At 31.6% G+C, this 15364-nt stretch overlaps 1 protein-coding gene across 1 annotated transcript in view; it reads right to left on the bottom strand.

The window, feature by feature from the left end:
• The window catches only part of LOC134713982 (alpha-2A adrenergic receptor-like), a 41828-nt gene extending 37696 nt beyond the window's left edge, over nucleotides 1-4132 (bottom strand). The window contains exon 1 of the mRNA XM_063575243.1: nucleotides 4024-4132. The gene's annotated coding sequence lies outside the window, so the exon portion shown is untranslated. The remainder of the gene's footprint in view (nucleotides 1-4023) is intronic.
• Between the last annotated feature and the right edge of the window lie 11232 nt (nucleotides 4133-15364).

The raw sequence follows: 15364 nt of genomic DNA, 5'->3' as shown, positions 1-15364 counted from the left end.
GAGCATAAATTGTTAGTGTCCTGTTTGAACTTATAAATATACGATTCAGGAGAAACCATATGATTTTCAGTTCTTATTGATCCTTTCATTTATAGTCTGAATGATGTGTAGTCTGTACTGATATTTTATAGATAAAATTTAGTTAGAAAGGTACTTTTATTTTCATCCTTTTTTTAATAAAATAAATTGAAGTAATTGCTTTTAGGAAGATTAAAAATACAACAAGGCACTAAATTGTTTTTCTATTTTGTTGACAGTTCATTTTAATGTGACACTATTCCTTGAATAATAATATACTATACTAGCCATTAATTGTCAGTAAAACAATGATTTTTATTGTCTGAGATTTAGTCGAACAACAAGCATGATTATCTTTTTTTTGTATTGTAATGATGTAGCAGTTTTGCTATGTTTATTTCAGTTGCCAGGAGCAACATACATCATAAAAGAATAAAGAATTGGTTCGAATGCTTCATACTTTTAAAATAAACTACATACACATTCCACGTTGCTACCATATAAAATTCATCTCACTTCAAAATAAACCATACTTGAAAACTTACACAAATTCATCTTACTTTGAAACTACAAAATGAATATAAACATAACTCTAGGGGTTGGAATAAAAGAGGAAATTAACATCACGTATACATTTAAATATAACATTTATTACATATCATTAGCATAGAATGTCCGAACAGATTAATTTTCAAATCCGAAAAATTGGATATTTTTGTCTTCGATTGTTGGTGCTTTTCATGAACTTTAAAGTTGTCCAGGTCGAATTGACACATTTGTTAAGCATCGACCTGTTCCCGAGGTAGGCCAAGAATTATTTCCAAATAGAAATATAACAAATTAACTTAACGAAAATCCTGAATCCTGCTGTTGACTTCATTTGCTTAATTTACAGGAAAATGATAACATTAAATGATAACTCATTTTCAAGTTATTTGTCTTCATCATTACTTTTTCCTAACATCATTTTCTATGACCTTATAATCGATAAAGTTCCGTGTAGAGATAATGTCAAGCATTGAAATTGGGGGAATTGTTTGTAAATAGTTTTCCAAGATGTGGAATATGGACAAATTTATTGTATAAAAAGTAACAAAGAATAAAATTTAATCCCAAAATTACATATTTTTTTCTTTTCTTCAAAACACCTACGATAAAAGTAGGTTATAGATTTTAGTAGATAAGTTTTCAATGTTGTCATGCGATCACGTTTGGAAGGTACATTGTATGTCACTAAATTTGTTATTGTACTGACGTAATATCTAAAACGATCATTGGGTACTCGGAAAACTAGTCAGTATTGGACATTTCGCATTTCATACGTATATTGTTAGTTTTGTCATTTTTCAGATGGTTGTTGTCATCTATGATTATTTGCATAATTTAAAATCAGTATGTTGGGTTATTTCTTTCTTGGGGCAAATCACAGCTCGTCATTAATCGCAACTAGTTTGGAGAAGATGACTAAGTTGAAAAACTTGTAAATAATCCGTTTGCCTTTTTGGATCTATTAAATATGTATAAACTAAAACCAGATTACGTTTATCTGTATATTTTTGACTGTTAAGGAAGTTCGCTACTCAGTTTAAAAAAACCAAGCTGTTCAAAACACTAGTATATATTGATAGGGGACCAAAAAAAGGAATCAAAATTGCCCAAAAAAAATATATAGATCAAATTAATGTGCTTGTTTACAAGATATTAGCCATTGAAATTTTGGCGGTAAAATGTTCTCTTGATTTTTCATAGCTTTATCATTGACAAGTTTAAGTTCTCAAAAACCATTTAAAAACTAAAACTGTATAAGACTTTCACAGATGGCTTATCATTTTACATGTAAAAAGTTTATAAAAAGAAAAATGGTGGTCAATGGGCATTTGGTTTACGGCATTCAAATGGATAAGACCAGAAAATTTCGAATATCTGACAAAATATCCAATTTCAGAAAAAAAATAAACATTTTTTTTCATTACAAATTTAATGTTTTACCTTTAGTAGTTGTTACTCTATTATATGGTAATAAAATAATTTTAAAATATCAATTCGTGTTGGCCCCAGATGAAATTTAAAATGTAGATATCATTGAAAACGCTCCAAATCATCTCTATTATCGGTTACCTATATTTTTTTTATTAATATTTTCAATTAAGCTGTACTTAAACTTAACTATTGTGAAATTTTAGCGACTTCTGTAATTCATTTCTTTTTTTATTTCGGTAATACCTCTTTTTCTCCTATAAGATCAACCAAAAAAGGTACCTTTACAAAAATGTATGCTTCTTTCGAAGGCAGATCGTTAGCGTAAATGAACGGTGACCCCATATTTTCATATAATTTTCCTATTAAGTATAAGATAAAGTTGATTTATAGAAAAATATAGCGATATCCTATATAAAATTAAAAAATCGATTCAGACCCACGAGCCCCCTTAAGATCCACTATTGCATCTGAATGGTTAAAAATTTCCAGATTATGACAAGTAATTCCAGACATACTTATGTAAGAAGAAAAGATTATTCATATACCACAGATGACGACTGATATCTTCCACTTGTCATAAATAGAATCACGTTCTAAATGCGAATTTTCGCCGAGGTTGTAACATGTCCGATGTCGCTAATAGAACAGAGACAGCTTACACTCGCAAACCAATTTAACTCGACGTCGGTTTGGGTGGCATTCGCAATGCAAATTATCTTTTTGACAATCGGGTTTTTATCGTAATTCGTTTTTGTTTATGGTCATGAAGATGTTTTTTTTTATTGTTATTGGACTTTTTATTTTTTATTGTTTCTTTGTATAGCATTTTCTTTTTTTTTATAAACCAGGGGAAACAAAATATGATAGAGCCCAACATATAGTTTACTTAGTATATAAAACAATGAAAAGTAACATGAACGGAACAGCGTCAACACATTTAAGGGCGTCTATTGTTTTATCTTCATTTATGACTTTGACAAGAACAAATTTGAATGCCTATATATTTTGGTATCCACACTTTGTAATAGCTTTGTCTTTGGTCGTAAATCCGTTGTTTTAAATGTATACAAAAGATTATTGTAAATTCTGTAAACGAAATCACGTTGACTTATTACTGTACGACATTGCTTATTATAAGAGATATACATTACACACTCTTAACGAGATGCTAGATTAGACAATGTATGAGAAGCATTGCTTTATATACGACAATTGGGAGTTGGATTAGTTACTGGGTTACAGAAACGCTGTGACATTTTGATTCTAGTGATTTCTAAAAAATCAAAATATGAAGAGCAGGCTTCTTTGGCCGACCGAAAGATTTCTTTTCTCAGAATCGTAGCCGAAAAGTGATATTAGGTTGCGTAAGTAATCGTTTGTCTCATTTTTATGACCTTTGGAGCAAAAACGATAATGGTACAGTCACAACTTTGCTTCATAACGAATATGCACTAAAAGATAGTTCCAGAAATGTTGCAGCGATATTTAACATATTAAATTAATTATTTTTAAAACAACCTCAATATATATTCTACAATTGTTTTGCATTCTCAGTTAATCAGTATTCAAAATTTGTTTTATCTACATGTCTCTTATTGTATTCATCGTGGTACATTGGAATTTTAAAAAAAAATCACGGCTACTCATTCTGCATAAAAGAACAATGTTTCTTTTTGTTTTACATTAAGCAAATGAAACAATATACACTTCGTGACACATGTGGCTAAAATGTCAATCCAATTTGTTTTACACGTCTCCAATATATTAAAGAGTAAAATATATTAAATTCATTTGTACCTAGACAAATACAATCATTCTTCTGACTTTCCATCAGATCCAAAATTACTTTGAATTATAGTGACACAGGGATATTTAAAACACATTTCTACTGATGAAAAATTCAACAGAGCTTAAAAGGATATGTAAAAATTAATGACATTGTCAACGCTGTTGATAAGATAAGCACCAATTGAGTGTGATGCTAAAATAGTATTTTCAGAAAAGAAACTTTTAGTAAATACTTACAATTTTTTGACCTTATATATGATCCTCTGATTCCTTTATGATATTGTTCAACAACTATTAATATATTATAACACGATAGTATTAGCACCCTAAAATGCCATCACTCAACTACAAAACATTTCTGCTCTATAAGTATGTACAATTATAGATAACGTTTTATCCGTTTTCTTCAGAAATTGGTTCGTCCAATAAATAAGCTGAAGTGCTAGATAATGAATAATTGACCAATCAGACTTGATTTTGAATATGTTAGACTTACCAAGCAAGATGTACTACCGGTAGATCAATAGAAAAAAATCAAACTACAAGTTTCAATACACTATCTTCAGCGAATTAATCTAACTTTCCATTATATAATATTGTGTATCAATCATTCGCTGGTTAATTGACGTGAGCATCTTTTAATGGTGTAGAAAGTTCTGCTCGTTCAATTACGATGTCCTTAATTGACTTATATTTGCAAATACAATTATGGTACACTAGTCGTTGGCGAAAATTATATTACTATAAAATAGCATAGGACAAAGGATCAAGAAGTCGTATACTATACATTTCGGTTAACCATTTTCTTAAAATTGTATTATACAATTTATTTCCTCGTTTCTAACCTCTATTTTTTTTTAACTGTGAGAATATCTTTACAACCCTCGCTCAGTTAACCCAACGAACACAAGACTTTTGCGGTGCAGAATTTTAACAGTTAAATTCAACGCTTTTCTCAATAATAACAGTTCGAAAAATATTATCTTTATTTATAGGGAGGATATAAAAAATCTAATCAGTGAATAAAGAGACAAAACGCCTTAATTTAACAACGCGACGGTTGTCACATGTAGAGCAGGAACTGTTTCCCTTTCTAGAGCATCTGAGATCATCCTAGTTTTTGGTGGTATTTGTTTATTTTCAAAGTTTAGTTTCTTTGTAAATTTTTGTAGATTTGTTCGTCTTTTAGTTGTTTTCAGATATTTTACAACGACATTGTCGGGTTCTCTACCAATCAAGAGTTTTTGATGTCCTTTTGGAATACCCTGACATTTTCTTTGCCATGTATTACCATACGATTGGTTGATGTTTCTCTAAAATTTGAGACATGTCATGCCATTATGACCATTCATAGCTAGTGTCCTGAATAAAGCACTCAAGTAAGAAATCCGAATTTAAAAATCTCTCCGATATCATTTAGGTTTAGTTGATTGTTAAAGGCTAATTTTGATATAATTTGTGTACCATTTAACAATTATATTTTCTTAAGATCTGAATGAACTCTATAGAACTATCGCAATTAATAAGTGCAATTTATCCATGGTCATAAAGTCGCCACTGAAAAACACTTAAAGTGTCTGGTTATTCTAGTATATTTAACATTCAAAGATAAAGACAGATTTAATTTATATTCTGGTCAGTTTTAAGGTTGTTGCTCGAGTTTTAAGGTTGTTGCTCGATGTGAAAAATTGGTTACATGTTTGCAATATATAAATATTGTACATATGAACTCGATGTTGTCTCTTTGATTTATATTGAGGTGTAACAGAATATGCAGATGGAAGGGACGTGCCAGTTAAGGACATATTCTTTCAATGACCGAAATCTCCGCCGCCGAAAAAAAGCATCAAGAAAGACAAATAAACATGAATAAGATATCGAAAGTGAAAAGTTTGCCATTGAACGTGAAAAAATCGAATTTTAAAAAAGAAAAGTTCTCGAAGGAGAAAAAAAAGAATTCCTTTACAGGAAGAAAACCATCCTTATACTGACAAGTATCAGTCAATACTATTTAAAGTATAATTGAAACCGTTTTACCCGAAACTCGACGACATCTTAACATTTATATCTGAATTTAATGCAGTAAGTGTTCAGGCAAATTGGTCTAATGATTTTACAGTTAAGAACATTGTTGACAAGTGAAGCAAAGCATGTTTCTTCACAAGCGTCTACTTCGTACGATGATCTCAAACATGCGCTAATCGATCGATATGGAAGAAGACCCCATGAATATATTGTTGACTTAGTTAATGAAAATAAGAAGCTGACAAATAAAGTTACAGAGCTTTGATGAAGCGAATTATACAAAATATCAACCAATGTACAAAAGACAAAGATCCGATGAAAAGTTTACAAGAGGAATTTTCATGAAGGCTCTATCAACAGTTCAAGTGCGTTGGGTAAGAACAAATAAAAGTAGCACGTCTGTATTAGAGACAGCAAAAGAGAACATTTTACCGACAAAGAATGACAATGTACAAAATGATAAAAATAGAACTGACAATAACCGTTGTTTCATATGTAGTTATTGAACATTATGCACGTGATTGTGAAAAAAAGACAAGAAAACAGGACATATTGTATCTTATTTAGTTAAATCGCTTGTTGAGCATAGACTTAATTGTGTTTCAGGAGAAGCAAACGGGACGTAAGTAAGCTTTATGAAAGACACTGCTACCGACGTGACATTAATTCTTGAAGATCTTGTGGATAGCATTTTACAGGGGAAAAATATAACTCTACAAATTGCTGTTGGACAACCGTTGTGTGCTAAATTTGCTGAGGTTAACATAGACATACCATATTACAAAGGTATTACTTAAGTTTGACTTGTACCGAAATTGGCCGCCGAAACACTTTTGGGAATGGATATACTATAGCGAACTAGTAACGCATTTATTGTAACTAGAGCACATGATGTGTGGTTGGCCTGTGAGTGGTTCGATGGCCAAACTTCGTGGATTGATGCTTTATTAGAGAGGATGAGAAACACCGTTCAGTGATTGAACATGTTATTACTAAAAGTGATTGTTTGACAGCTATGCAAGAAATTGTTCAAGAAAAGATCAAGGCTTAGTGCGACAAGCGTTCATGGTTCACATAATTTGAACCCGGGGTGAAGTGCTATTATTGTCCGAGGCATCAAAGATCATAGAACAATGCTGATGCTTTATCAAGAATATAAAAAAAATTGACCGTATGCGTTATGCTTTATTGTTTTTATTACAGCTATGTAAATTGGAGCAACGCCTTTTATTTCTTTTAGAGTTAATTTTCGAAAACTGGATTTTTTCTTTTAAAAGGGAGATGTTAAAAGGATAAAGAAACTTATCATAGATACCAGGATTAAAATTTTACATTTACGCCAGACTCACGTTTCATCTACAAAAGACTCATCAGTAACGCTCGAAGCAAAAAAATGTTTAAAAGGCCGTACAAAGTATTTTTGATATTATTAGTGTAATAGACATTACCAGAATTTAAATTGTGATACCGTTAATCAGTTATATTTTCTTAGCATCTGAATGAACTCTATATAACTATCACAATTAATAAATGATATTTATCTATGGTCATAAAATCGCCACTGAAGAGCACTTGAAGTTTCTGATTATTCTAATATGATAAACATTCAAAGACAAAAAAAAGATTTAATCATATGTATATTCTGGTCAGATTATATACTGAACTGTATTCGAAATATATTACCTTACTGATCGGACAACTATAATGATCCTACGAATGTAATTATTCTACAATGTATCAAATCCTGGTTATAGTTCATTATTTATACAAATCATGTATTTCAGATATCTAATACAAAAAAAATAAGTATAACAATTGTATAAGTAAGTCTAGAGGATTTCCAGGATATCGCTAATCGTTCTCTTCCCTTCTCTGTGCGCTTTAATTGTGTACTATAATATCATTTTTTTTATTTCAGTATCTCATTAATCGTTAGATTAGCTCTATAATTTAGGGAAATTTCCTGAGTATTTTCCTGCCAATTATTGTTGACGCTGAAACTTTTAATAACTGTACGTAAATAGTTAACCATATTGATGGCCTCTGTATGGGTTGACTACAGTTCAGGCATACAAGACATACAAAACGCGACTGGGATGAAAAAGTCATGCTCGTTTCTCGTTTTGTTTATATAGATGAGACCGTTGGTTTTCCCGTTTGAATGGTTTTACACTAGTAATTTTGGGGCCCTTTATAGCTTGTTGTTCGGTGTGAGCCAAGGCTCCGTGTTGAAGGCCGTACTTTAATCTATAATGGTTAATTTTTAAATTGTTATTTGGATGGAGAGTTGTCTCATTGGCACTCACACCACATCTTCCTATATCTATGTACAAACAATGCAACATACAACTGTTCAAAAAGTGAAATTATCGGACAAATCAGTCAATAAGATTAATTTGGAGGTTGATGCAGGACACACACATAATCCCCTTTGATATAACATTAATTCTCTTTTAAAATGTGTATTGTGTTTTGACATCTTCATTTCGACAAAGTTTGTCTAAATTAAAATTCAAATCTTGTTTCGTCGATCATGATTGGAACGGCGTGCCATTATCACTATTTTCCTTTATAGAATGTTCCATTATATTTATATTTCAATACGTGCATATTCTTATAACAGCAGATCACAGATGCCAAGGAGTGTTCGGCGCATTTTGAGTTATCATTCTTTTTTATTGATACGTTTAGAATCGTCTAACATTCGACTCTCCGCATTTTTAAATTTCAACAACAATTACATATTTTAATATTCGTAGATTCTTGTTTCTACATACGTCTGTTACCAAGCTAGCTTGCATTTTAAGCTTGATTACGTAAAACCTAAGCTTTATTGTCGCGAATTGAGGTTACCTAGAGAATATTGTTAACGTCAAACTTTAATACAGATAGCTTCAGTCTCATGTAAAACTGACAACGTACACGTTCCTTTCTAATAACAAATTCGGTGGAAAATTATCATACTAGTAAAAAAAAATGAAACGTTGTTTTTTGGCACCTAACACGTCTTGTATAATGTGTACACTTTCCACGTGAAACGTAAACAACAGTGGGCTTTGAACTTGGTGTATGCTTTTAATTGCAATGAATTAAGATTTTGCAAAGAGGAAATTTCAGGTAAAAACTGTAACTTCCCTTATAATGTCGTTTGCCAATTCAAATTAGTTATCAAAGATACAAGGCTTATGAAAATTGATACATCAGAAGCCAAATACGGCTAAGGTAAATATATGCATGGGATAATAAAATCCTTAGTATTTCGAATATTAAAATCGATCAGATCAAAAACCATCTACAACATTTGATTTAAATGAAATGCGATTGGAACAAAAGGTGCAAAAACGGAAGGAACAGCAGTTTTACAGCTACCAGAATTCCTTCAGCATTAATAAAATTCTGAAAATTAACAGAAACTAAAGATAGAACACGAACCTGGTGAAACTCGGCAATAACGTATCCAGCTTTCTCAATACTTTTTCTGATAAAACAATTAACGATCAAACAACAGTAGGTTTCGCAAAAAACACATACATAAATATCTTATTCAGATATACAGAATAAAAGTCACATAAGCATGATAAGGTTGACTAAAATCATGTGTTTATCAAAGCATTTGACAGACCTAATCAGATATAAGTATGGTAGATGTTAAATCCATAGCATGAGAGTCCATGAGACACTCACCCCATTGATCAAATTTCGTACAGTGATCGATTCCGTTCCAGAACTATTTTCCTTTTTAATGTGAAGCGTAGTATGCGGATCGGAGTTGGAACTTCCGGGGAGTTTGCCTGTTGATGTACGGTACCTTTATACCTGCCTCTTCTTGGTCGATTTTCGAGATTTTACAATAGTAAACCACTGTCGCATTCATTCATCAGATTGTTTGACTATGCAAAATGGATAAATTCGTGGTATCATTTATGCATAATGACCTTTCTAACATACCTTCATTTCAAGCGGCAGTCTATTTTTTTTTTCCTGCATTTAGGTCGCCATTGATAAAACACAATTACCTTTTTTTTCTAAAAGTACAAAAAGGTAAATGATGAACTTTAACGAAAATTCAAAACTTGAAGTTCAAAACTTTTAGGAATTTTGGTCCTCAATGCTCTTCAACTTCGTACTTTATTTGGCCTTTTTAACTATTTTGGATTCGAGCGTCACTGATGAGTCTTTTGTAGACGACACGCGCGTCTGGCGTATATACTAAATTAAGTCCTGGTACTTATGATGAGTTTATTTCCTTACGAAATGGCAAAATCAAAAACTTAAACACACCAAAGGAACGGAAAACAAATGTCACATTCCTGACACAGCAAAGGCACATTAAAATTAAAAAGTATTAATTACATTTTTCGTCATGTCAGCAATATGATTTGTAAATTTTGGTTACAACTGGACTTATTTAAATTTTCAGAAGAAAGTAAATTGTGGGTAATGACGGAAAGTGATACTAAAGTCAAGCATGATACAAATCTCTGAATTAAAAGTGATTGCATTTTAAGACTGTCGCGAATTTAAATTAAAAGCTAAATGAATTATTAAAACTTCTCTCTTTTATAAAAATTGATTTTTTTTCTCATGCAGCCTGGAAGTTTTACTTAACAATGTCCTGTTGTTACTACGTCAAATGACAAATATGCCATTCAGATCTTCTTCCGAATATGGACGTGTGCATAATGCTGAGAATAAAATGAAGTACAAAGGATGTTCCGTGTCTCGTTTAGATCAAATTGTGTATTGCAAGTCTTATACAACTGAAAATCAATTATGGGTCCTGTTGATATGAAAGAATTGAAACATCTTAAACGAGATGATTAAGAAATGTGGAAGATGTTAAATAATTAAATTATAGAATTCTCTGTTGGACAGAATAATGATGTTGATGGAACTGACAAAAAAAACACAGTGCACTGGATAATATTGCCAGGCGTTTATTAAAAGACAACCTCGAGCTCGTTATTAAATAATGTTTTACTCAGTCAGAAAAAAAAAACATTTCATATAAAGGAAATGTTTAGTTTCAACAATTCCCTTTTTATCTCACATGTCGTCCGTCATCGTTGACTTTTATTAAAATCTTCTCCCCTGAAACCACTGGGACAAATTTAACCAAACTTGTCCACAATCATCATTGGGTATTTAGTTTAATAATTGTGTCCGGTGACCCGCCAAACCTACCAAGATTGCCGCCATGGTTAAAAATAGAACATAGGGTTAAAATGTATATTTTAGCTAATAAATCTGAAATAAAAACATTTAGAGGAAATCTGACGTAGGTAAAATTGTTAATCAAGGCAAGATCTATCTGCCCTGAAATTTTCAGATGAATCGAAAATGTGTTGTTGGGTTGCTGCCCCTGAATTGGTAATTTTTAGGATTTTTTTTCCGTTTTCGGTTTTAATCTTGAATACTATTATAGATAGAGATAACCTAACTGTAAACAGCAATTATGTTCAGCAAATTAAGATCTACAACTAAGTCAACATGACCAAAATGGTCAGTTGACCCCTTAAGGAGTTATTGCTCTTTATAGTCTATTTCACAATTTTCATTAATTTGGTAAATTTTGGTAAGTTTTTACAAAATGTTTTCCTCTGTAACTAAAGGGCCAAGTTCATTACAGATAAGAGAAAATTGTAAGTAGCAAGAATGATTAGTAAAGTATGATCTACAAACACATCACCATCACCAAAACACAATTTTGTCAAGAATTCATGTTTCTTTTGTTTAATATGCACATAGACCAAGGTGAGCGACACATGTTCTTGAGAGCCTCTAGTTTATACAAGGGCAAAAATATATTGGTATCACTTTGTCATTGTCGTCATTAGCGTCGACTGAAGACATTTGGTTTTCAAGACAATAACTTTAGTATAAGTAAAAAGGATTCTATGAAAATTTAAAAACACAAGGTTTATAAGCACAAATGGAATGTTTGGATTGATTTTTGGAGGTTATGGTCCTAACATTTTAGGGGCCCAAATAGGCGACACTTAAGAGCCTCTAGTTTCTTGCTAAGAATCACTCACCCTTTTTTTTAATTACATCTTTCATCAATGTTATTTTTGCTTTTCCGAACATATTGATGAGTGGCTTTCAAATGTCATTTAAATACTTTTATATTGGTAATTTTTCTTCAAAAAAAAAAAAAAAAAAGCAAATGCATTTGACTCCTATGTTCCATTTAAGCCATAGTGGCAATGTTAGTTGACGTACTAGAAAAGAAAATACATAATTAATATATGATACGTTGAAACTCATTTAGTATATATTCGGCTGAAAATTTAATCAACATTTTCAGACAGAATATTATTTAAAAAAATCAAAATAGATGAACAAATTGTGAAAAATCGTCTTTAAAGGGCAATACAACTCCTAATGGGGTAAATTGACAATTTTGGCCATATAATGAAATTGATAATGGAAATGGAGAACATGTCAAAGAGAGAGAAAAAAAACACTAAAGAGCAGAAAATAGCCGAAGGCCTGCAATGGGTCTTCAACACAGCGAGAAAATCCCCGAACTAAGCACTCTCTACACAGTCAAGGTAACCTCGCTGGTTGATATGTATGGCGGATGTGAGAAGGTCGTTCTCCACGTGTTTTCGGCAAAGGATTTATTTTATATAACTTTAACCTACATCTGCATTGATTGCAACATTATATGGAAAATACTAGCATTTCTGCTTTAAAACCTCGGTGCTCATTTTATATTTGCCTAAGTGAGTTTCATAAAAGACCAAGGTGGTCATTCTTTCATTCGTTTTTTAACATTTGCCTCAGTGGCAACTTTAAATGGAAAACTCTGGTCTTCACGGCTTTAAGACCTTGGTAGACTTTGGTGGACCGAAGATGACAAAGGTAAAGAAATGGCAACAGAGACCAGTGGGAAAGCCACGGATCGATTCTGCGCCTCCTTCCATATGACGTAACGGCCACAAAATCAAGGGCGACAATCGCGATTTTTACATAGAGGGCGACAGTATCGTGCCATCTCGGTAATTTATTTACATCGTGTACGTGTGATTTTTCGAGAAATTTATTATTAAAGACAATTAAACTTGTGTCATTTCATCATCAATTAGTTATATTGGTAAGTTATACAGGTGACCATGCTATTTTTCTTCTTAGAAGATTTTATTTTACAAGAAACTAACATCTGAAAATGGCAAGTGACGTTGTTATTTTGGGAGATAAAAATATGGCGGGTGTTTTCCCCTTCTGAAAATAACTGACACATTTGCATCCTTTTGGCTATTTAAATAGAAAATAACCAAAAATAGTATCTATGATGATAGGAGTCCCTAAATATTTGCATAAATACCCATCCCTCCGTGTCAAATTGTAACTGAGGCTGCGAAAAGAAAGCACATAAATCGACGCCATTTTTCAACAAATCAAGGTTTCTGAGTTCACGAAATCCTAGTATTATTACTTTTAATGGTTAGTAGAAAGATATGAACATTATCCATAACATAATTTATTGATCAGATCGGGTTATGGCTATATGTTTGCCTCTTTACGATGCTGAAATCCATTAAATTCCCACAGACCACACGAAATAAACGCCCCATTCTCAGCCCGAGACTTCAATTTTGACTAAAACTTGAATTTTGGCCTGTCAATGTTAGCATTTAAATTTTAATCAAATAATTACGTTTGTGTTTAGCATTTGTACTGATTTGTTTGGTTGTCTCGAATAGTAAAAAGGTTAATTAAATGGTTTTATATTATTATTTTTGAACCCAAAAAGTGTGACAAAAACAAACAAAATAAAATTATAGGAAAAATATAACAACTACATAAACAGATAAACTTATAGTTTTATTTTATCCTAAACCTCTATCCATCATTTCTTACGGATTGTACAAGGTGAGGGTTTACAAAATAAGGAACCAGGGGTAGATACAACCATTTTGTAAAGGGGGTTCGAAACCCAGGATAAAGGGGGGTTCCAACTAAATGTCTCCATTCAAATGCATGTTGATTGCCCATAAAAAGGGGGATTCCAATTCCGGAACCCTATCTCTGGAACTATGGCTAATGTATAAAGAATTGAAGAACTATGACTAAAGAAACAAAGAATAGAGAAAATTTACTATGTAATAAGGAATAGAGCAAATAACTTGCTAGTCCAAATAATTATGACGTCTGACAAGGCTACTTTATTTTTTATCTGGGACGCCTTCCTACTAATCCCAGAACAAAAATGATAAAATATCCTAGCCAGAGATCATAATTGTTTAAACTATTGATGTGCTAATTTATATGTTGAGAAAAGAGAAATGATGGACAAAAAGTATTAAAAAAAAATAGAGACAAATGAACGTTAAGAATAAATGATTAAGAAATGGAGAACACCCCATTCAGACGCTAGTTTATCTGAACAACAGAACAATTATTTTTGCTGAATTGTGCATATAGGCATTTCCCGTTTGAATGGTTTTACACTACGTGTAGTAATTTTATGGCCCTTTTTAGCTTGTTGTTCCGTGTGAGCCAAGGCTCCTTGTTGAAGGCCGTACATTGACCTATAATGGTTTACTTTTATAAATTGTTATTTGGATGGAGAGTTGTCTCATTGGCACTCACACCACATCTTCCTATATCTATGTTAAATATCTTTTAAAGATTTCAGGTATATGAAATATTAACCAGTAGGACAGTATAAATTCTGCCCCTCCTTCCATGCAAAAAAAACCCCAACAAATTGTGTGATTTATTGTTGAATTTTATTGCCACATTCAGTATTGGCTAGGTGTTGTGGCCCGGTTTTATTGGTGGTGGATACATTTAATATCAATTATTGGTATGAAGAATTAAAGATATGAATGATTGAATGAAAAGTAACCTTTTAAATGACAGATTATCTGAAAACAATCATAGTTTATAAATTATGGGATATTCTCATGTTTGAAGGCTTTCATCTAGCCAAAAAAATCCCTATAAATCGACTTCAAATGAGTATTTTGGGATAGTTGTCTCATTGGCAATTATTCACATCTGTTTAGTTTTCCATTAGTGAAATTCAAATAAAAACATTGAATTCCAATTTAAATGTGAACCTTCTGAAGTTCTCATTCTTTGACCACATAGAAATTAGTAGACAATTAAAATATATTATAATTTCTTATAACAACTGTAGAAAAGTTCGAAATTATTTTCATTTGATAATATCATCTGCAAAAATTATATATTTTCAGATAACAATAGGAAGAAGAAGAGCAGGATTTCTATTTTGAGGATTTACATGTATGGGACAGAGGACTATTTGACTTGATTTTACTTTAACTTGGACTTTTTAACAATAATACTCTTAAATTATTTAAAATATTTTTTACAAATGTTTCATTTTAACACTATATTTATGACTGTATTTATTTATCATTTAATAAATAATTATTTCTAAACAATTTTATATTTTTAAATATATATGCAATGTGAAACACTCAATCATTTTAAATTGATAACCTGGGGTAAATGTACATGAGACAATATTGCTGTTGCAATACAATAAAACCCTGAGATTCATAAATGCAAAGCTAGC

The sequence above is a fragment of the Mytilus trossulus genome, chromosome 4 (assembly GCF_036588685.1).
Source record: "Mytilus trossulus isolate FHL-02 chromosome 4, PNRI_Mtr1.1.1.hap1, whole genome shotgun sequence".
In the NCBI taxonomy this organism is placed as follows: Eukaryota; Metazoa; Mollusca; class Bivalvia; order Mytilida; family Mytilidae; genus Mytilus; species Mytilus trossulus.
The sequence above is the reverse complement of the archived record's forward strand: the minus strand, read 5'-3'. Positions and strand labels throughout refer to the sequence as shown.